This window comes from Pteropus alecto, unplaced genomic scaffold (genome assembly GCF_000325575.1).
Source record: "Pteropus alecto unplaced genomic scaffold, ASM32557v1 scaffold110, whole genome shotgun sequence".
In the NCBI taxonomy this organism is placed as follows: Eukaryota; Metazoa; Chordata; class Mammalia; order Chiroptera; family Pteropodidae; genus Pteropus; species Pteropus alecto.
In genome coordinates this window covers 10288247-10295451 of record NW_006431920.1, presented here as the reverse complement: position 1 = coordinate 10295451, position 7205 = coordinate 10288247, and positions in this window count along the sequence as shown.

Here is a 7205-nt window from a genome sequence, read left to right as displayed (position 1 = left end):
GCTTTCCTGTCCAAAGGCTTTTATTTTGAGGAACAGTCACTGAACAGACCTGATAAAAAACTCTAATCACCAGCTATGGTTTAGACAGGGAGGTTTGAGGAATCCAACAGGAAACAGGGCTTGGGTCAGAACCCAGGTCGTGGTCAGTAGTGTCTCTTCCAGAATCACTGACAATTAGATGTGAGAGGCCACCCTCCTCAGTCACGAAAACCAAACATATACCTCTCTATAACATTACTGGCAATTTCTAGGCAGGAAGTTCTATTAGTCAGAATTTTTTTTGCTTGCAAATACTAGATTTGCAACTCAAATTACCTTAAGATTAGGAAAAAAGTGGGGAGAAGAATCGCTCATTGGCTCACGGACCTGCATCAGGCTGAGCTGGATCCAGGAGCTAAAATTATATCAGGAATCTCTCCTTCCATCTGTTGACTCTTTTTTCCTGTGTATTAGTTCAGATGACCTCTGTCCAAGTGGGGACAAGAGAGTCACCAGCATCTCAAGGCTTTAATCCTACCGGCTTAGCAACGTCAGAGGAAGAAAAGCATCTCTTTTCCAGTAGCTCTAGCAAAACTCCAAGAATTGAGTCTCATTGGTCTGGTTTGGGTCACCAGTCCAGCCCTGATTCATTGTAACCAGAATGGTAGGTAGTCAGTCCATGTCTTGAATCCACCCTGGGGGTCTAGGGAGAGGTTAGCCCCATGTAGACCACATAAATTTGGAGTGTAGGAGAAGTGGTTTCCCAAAGGCAAATTACAGTGTTCTTACCTCAGGGAGGCCGGATGTTTGACTGGCAGCAACAACTTTGGTGCTCAACAGGAAGATAAGTGGTATCTAGCCATCTCCCAGAGTTTTCTTCTCTCTCTTAATATTTTCTGATAGCGATGCCACCTTGAACCCACCTGAAGAAATTATTATTCTATAGCTCTGAGGTAGAGCTCAGAAATGGTATTTTCATGAAGTTCTCCAGGTGGTTCTGCTGGGCAGAGCAGTTTAGTAGTTTAGTAGCTACTAATTAATATAATGGACAACTTTCTTATTCTTCTCTGCTCTCTACTCAGAATCAAAAGGGAGTATATGTGGGCCTCTAGCTTATAAAATTAGAATTGGCTTTTTACTCAAAGGAAGTAAAAATAAAGGATTGTCTATATTTTGAGATCAGGAAGAGGAAAGTGTAAATTAATGAGCCTGCTTCAAAGCCCATCACCCACCACCCCTAATCCTGGACAAATAACAAATAAATAAAAGTGGCTCCTATCCAGCTAAGATGCTGGGCCAGTAAGCAGACCCACCAGGACTCTTCACACAAGCAGTTACTCATTAACCCTCATACTCAGAGGGCAGGAATCTGTCACTGCCAACAGGGAGTTGCTGAGGCCTGGCTCTGCCTTGGAAAAGGTGCTTATCATCATCACAGCTTGGAGTCAGACAGAGAACGCCATGGACCGGAGAGAATGCAATACCAGGCGGAAGAACTGAACCTCAGTTAAAAATTGATTTTAACTCCTTCCTAATGGTTACTTACCTATGAGTACTCAGGACAAGCCGGAGATGGATTAGCTGCAACCATGGAAGGTAGAAGGGGATGGATGGGATTAGATAAATGGTCCAATTCCATCCTCTGTAACTGATCACGGGTCATTGATCAAGTTACTACTATTATTATTTTTCATATCTCTATCATCTCTGAAGCCCTACCTCACACCTTTTAATGTTTCCAGCACCTAGCCTACTACTTTGTAGGCTAGTTTCTCAAATAGTGCTTGCTAAAATGGATTTTAAAATTTTGCAGAACATTTTCTCAAAGCCCTTGAAAAGTAGAACTAACCCTACATGGAGTCTCTGGAACTTTGGAGAGACAACAGGTATGGGATGAGTAGCCAGAGCACACCCCCTGAAAAACAGTTAAGAATGAGGGGCCAGCATGGCGCCTGGCACATAGCAGATACACAGAGGTTCAAAAAACTAATGATGCCTGCAATGGACCAGAGAAGAGGAGCAGTGCCTGACATGCTGTCAGTTCTTGGTGACTTCAAAAATAGTCTGAGTAGCAATAGCTGCCAGCACAATAGCCAAGAAGAAAGCAATAAATTCAGGTCTCAAAAAAACAAACAAAAAGAAATGATAATACTACCCTGACCCATTAATGAAAGTATTCTAGTAAGGAAAAAAGAAAGGCTAATGGTGCAAATCAAGTAAACTTTTCCTGCTCTGTAAAAATAATGATGACTATATAATTTGTGATAACTAACATTTTTTGAGCACTAAGCACTGTGTGCATGTAATATGTAAGCATTGTGGAGCATTGTGAGGTTAAACAAAATCTTACAACAACCCTATTATGGTCCACTTTTATAGATCTCAAAAGAATTTAAAAACTTATCTCAAGTCTCCCAGCTCATAAGTGGAGGGGCTGGATCTGAAACCAGGCCTTCATGACTCCAGAACCCACATAGAAACCCCCAAACTGTCTCTTTTAAGGAGACAAATGTTGTCTGTGTTATTTGTGAATGAGTCAGGTCTCTTTCTGGCCCCTCCCTCTGTTAACAAGGAATCTGGGCCAGTGAGTTCTTTGTTCAATCACAAAGGAGGACTGGACCCCAGGGTTCAGCCTCTCTCAGGAGGCAGCTCCTGGAACTCAGGGGCCCTGAGTGATTCCTGTAAGTCAAAATAAGAAAGGATCTCATGGTCATGGCTAGAGTCTAGGTTCCAGGTACCGTGCAGGGGTCGATGGGGGCCAGATGAAAGTTAGTCTTGGAGCACAGAGTCAAAGGCTGTGTGTAGATCCAGGGAACATCCCAGCTAGAGTTCTCAAAGGCCCTTCTCTTTCCCGAAGAATCTCCAAGAGCAAGGTTTTCAGACCTCACCCGGGACTAGGCCAGAGCAGAGGGTACCCCCTATGCCTGGACACAAGCATGGGGAAAGCAGGACTCATGGAGGGTCTATGTTCACAGAGTGGAACTGAGACAGAAGAAGACAGGAACAGGGAAAGGGACAGAGAACTAGATGAAGACCCAGTCACAACAGCAGCTTCCCTGCAGCCACCTGCCTGGTTGAGATGGAAACGCTGATTCCAGCTCCAGCCCCCAGACAGGCTAAGAATATCCTAGAAAAGCAACAGCCACCACCCCCGCCCTTCTTGATCTGCTCCTACATCTGGAGTGCTATGCTGGGCGCCAGCGAGGGCAGGGAAGAGACGGAGTGCTGGTGGCGGCAGCGGCAGAGAGATGCTTGCTTGGGGTGGGAGTGGGGTGGACGGGAGGAGGCGAAAAAGGGGCTTGTGGAGGCAGGAGGTGAACTGAGAAATAAAGCTACTGGAGAGTGCTGGAAGGATTGGGCAGGGAGAACTGTTCTCATGGGGCGACGAAAGGAGGTGAAGGCAGGAGCCGGGGGTTGGGGAGAGAAGATCCAGGGGTGAAGATGAGGGAGGGCTGGCATCGGTGACCTAGAAGGGAGACCAAGGCTTTATTAAGGAAAGAAGCAGAGCTTATGGTGAGAAAAAGGAGCCCCCAGCTCACCGTTGTCTTCCCCTTACCCTTAATCTTGGGTCCTCCAGCATCTCAGCACTAGCCTTTTCTCTCCCTGCCCCAAGGCACCTCTTCCTCATCTGTGCTTATCAGCTGTGTTTTCTGTTATAAGAAACCCTACATTTGGGCTCCTCAATTAAGCTCTTCTAGCAAGGGGCCTGCTAGAATGTGAGAGACATTGAGAATGCAGGATCTCCTTCCTGGCATCTAGTAGCACCTCCTTCATCAGGTTCATCTCTTCTCTCTGCTCATCCCCTACTGCATGAGGAGAGGTTCCGCTCCCTTGATTGCCTTCCCAGGGCCTATTCCTCCTCACCCCAGCTCTCCTGGGGTAAGGTCTTCAGGAGAGGAAGGGAGGGCTGGGTTGGTGCACATGTTCTCCCTTTGCACACCTCAGGAGCTGAGACCTTGGAGTGGAGTAGTGGATCAGCAGAGGTAGGAGGACAGCAGAATGCCGTCATTCAGATGCCCAGACTGAGTTTCCAACCTGGCTATTTAAAAAACCCGCATTGTCATCATCCTCTTTGTAGGGGCCCCTTGGAGACATGGGGGTGCAATGACCTTGGATTCTGGGACCTCTGGCCTTGATGATTACTGGGTAGACCCTGGACTTTGGCCATCTTAGCATCCTGTTATTTGTCTCGGGGGCTCCTCTAAAGCTTGGAGGGACCTAGGAAGATTTACATAGCTGAGAGCCTGAGCACCTCTCCCCTATGTCTCCTGGGATGAACTGCAGAAGTAAAGGCTTCACGCTGATGCTGTGCTCACAGAGACTGAGCCTACCAGGCAGAAACAGATCAGGGAGAACCAACCAGGGCTGCAGCTAGAGAATGAAACAGATTCACAGGACAGATTTTATTTAGAATCAGAATTGTGTAACCCAAAGAGGCTTTAGGAAACATTTTAAAATTCAATTTCTAAGATATCTATTCCTTTAGGGTTTATTTTTTGTCTGGTAATAAAAATGTATAGAATTCTTACATTTTAATATGAAGAAAGGGAGGCCCAGAGAGCTGAAATGACTTCCCCAAGTCATACAGTTTATAAGCCATGGACTAGAACTCCTGCCTCCTAGACTATGGCCTCTCAAAGAGGGGGATGAAAACAGCCAAAAGAAGAGTCTGAGCAGCATTACCGGAAAGGTGGGGCTCACCTTCCTGGGGGATCAACAAAGGGCTCATCTCTAAGGCGAAATTGTGATCTTCATCAATAAGGCCATGTTCCTACAAAGTCTAAAACATTGATCTAGGCCCTCAAGTTCTTGGTCTAAGCCTGCAGTTCTGGCCTTAAAGAGCCTTTAGGAATAACTACTTATCTGGACAGGGCACTGTTCTAGGAAACCTCCAGAGTGATGGACACAGATAAGGAGCCTGGCCTCAAGGGGGTTTTCATCTAAAGGAATCTAATACAAAGGAGCATGTACGTCCAAGGGAAATGTACAGATAAGAAGTCACATACAGATACTAACATAGATAAATGAATCAGTCACAGAATATAGACCCTAAACACAACCTAACCGGAAACAAGGACTTGCAGATATGGTAGGGAATGTCGCTGTCCTTCCATAAAGCCCACCTTCTCATCCAGTCTTTCTGGTTTTACTACACTTGTCCCCCTTGGCCTCCACCCTGTAGAAATATAACCTCCCTCTCTCCTACCTTAATGCCTACAGCTTTTTAAATAACAGAAATCCTGTCACTCTTTATGGATTTGATTATTTTGTCCTTTAAAATTCCATCTATATCCATCTTGCACATCTTGGACCAGGGACTCAGAGGCCAGCCCTTAACCAAGTTGTTATATAGCAGCTGCTGCTGGGAGAAAGAGATTAGAAAGAGAATTAGATACCTTCCAATCAGTCCAAAAAGGCTTCCTGGAGGAAGTGGAATGTCAAGAGCTTGACAGAAGAAGGCAAGGTAGTGGTTTGAGGTGGGCAGGATCTGGCCCAGTGGTAGGAGCTCAAAGAGTCAAAGGAATAATCACACTAGGAAGTGGATAGCAGGTAAGCCAGAGAGAGGGTCTGAGGGAGGACAAGGTAAAGAATGAGAGCGAGGAGTGATACCTTTTAAGGTACCCATTCTGGGGACCCTGAAGCAGAAGGAGAAATTCTTTCTTTCTTTTTTTTAGTTAATTTATTAGGGGGGAGGGGGAAATTCTTGATTCTGACCCAGAGGACAACAGGAGGTCACAGCTGGGCCTGGAGTGGGGATGCCATGGTGGTGACATCTATGGGTGCTGCATAGAAGATCTTGTCCTAAATGTCACTAGTGTTATGTCAATGAGAGACTCCCAGGAGCAGAGCTGGAAGGACCCACGTGCCATTCAGACCCACGTGCCATTCAGATCCACATGCCCAGTGTTTCTGCCAGTGCAACTCAGTCTCTGTGGGGCCTGTCCTTAACTACTTGTGAACCAACTATTCCTTAGGTGTCAGATAAGGGCTGACTCAGAAGACCTTGTAGGAAGAAGTGGGACCAATTACAGAAGCTGAAAAAAGGGAGAATAGGGAGGTTGAGCAGGTCAGCTTGGGCTGCGAGAGAATAAAGAACAGATCTGAGGGAGCAGGAGAGACCCTGCTGAGTCAGTGCATGTGGGCGCTGAGTCAGGAAGGGGTACAAGTCTGTGCATACAGTGGCAAAGAGATAGGGAATCAAGACAGGCAGACCACAGGCCTCCAGGAGGGTGTGAGTAAGCAGGGGCTATGGGATAGCTGAAAAAAGCTGGTGTCTCTGGTGGCAGGAGCTGCAGCCCAAGGGGATTCTGGAACAGCCTATCCAGAATGAACCACACACACGTGTGCATACACACCAACCCTGACAGCAGTGGATCCTTGGAGCCCTGTTAGTTGTCTGTGAGGAGCATGGAGATGACTCCAGGGACTATTCCTAGGATTTTGCTGAATCCATAGGCAGGGGCTTCTCTCCCCAGCATACTCATCTCCAAGGCCCACTTAAGAAGCCAAAGACCCCTGTGTTGGGGACCCAGAGAGCAGGCCTGCAGAAAGTGGACACCATCCTACTAGGCTGATAAAACAACCCAGAACCAGCTGGGCTCAGGACCTGAGGGTAAGGCCTGGAGATTCTCAAATACAGGACAAAAGCTTTGTGGACACTGAGGAGAAAACAGGCCCAGAGAGAAATGTGCAGGATCTAGCCTAATAGCTTGCAGCTGGGAGTGGGGACAGCTGGGAACTGAATGGCAGGAAGCATTTAATGATGAAAATCCACCTCAGCCTAGACCCAGGACTGGACTGGAGTTTGGGCCAACCCTCTTAGATCTCCCTCCACTCAAGATGCCTTGTCTGCTGTCTGAGCCTGGAGAGACCAACCCATATAATTTCCAGCATTTCTCCAGAGGCCAACCATCCATCACCCACCCAAATACGGGATCAGACTGTGTTGGTAATGATAAAGAGCACAAGAGGAGCTGCCCAGGGACCAGAAACCAGGACCTCTCCCCACAGACTCAACTGCAGAGAATCAGGCTGGCAAATAGCGGCCTCGGGGACATATCTGAGGGTCTTATCCTCAGAGCAAGGGCCCAAGGAGGTGGATTGTTACCTGCAGGCAGGCCCAGGTCCTGTCAGCACCCCATTATGGGCAGAGCAAAAATGGGCCTCCTGCAGGACCCAGTGGTGTCCTCGTGGGGCGGGGTGGGCAGGGGAATGGGGGTTGCGGC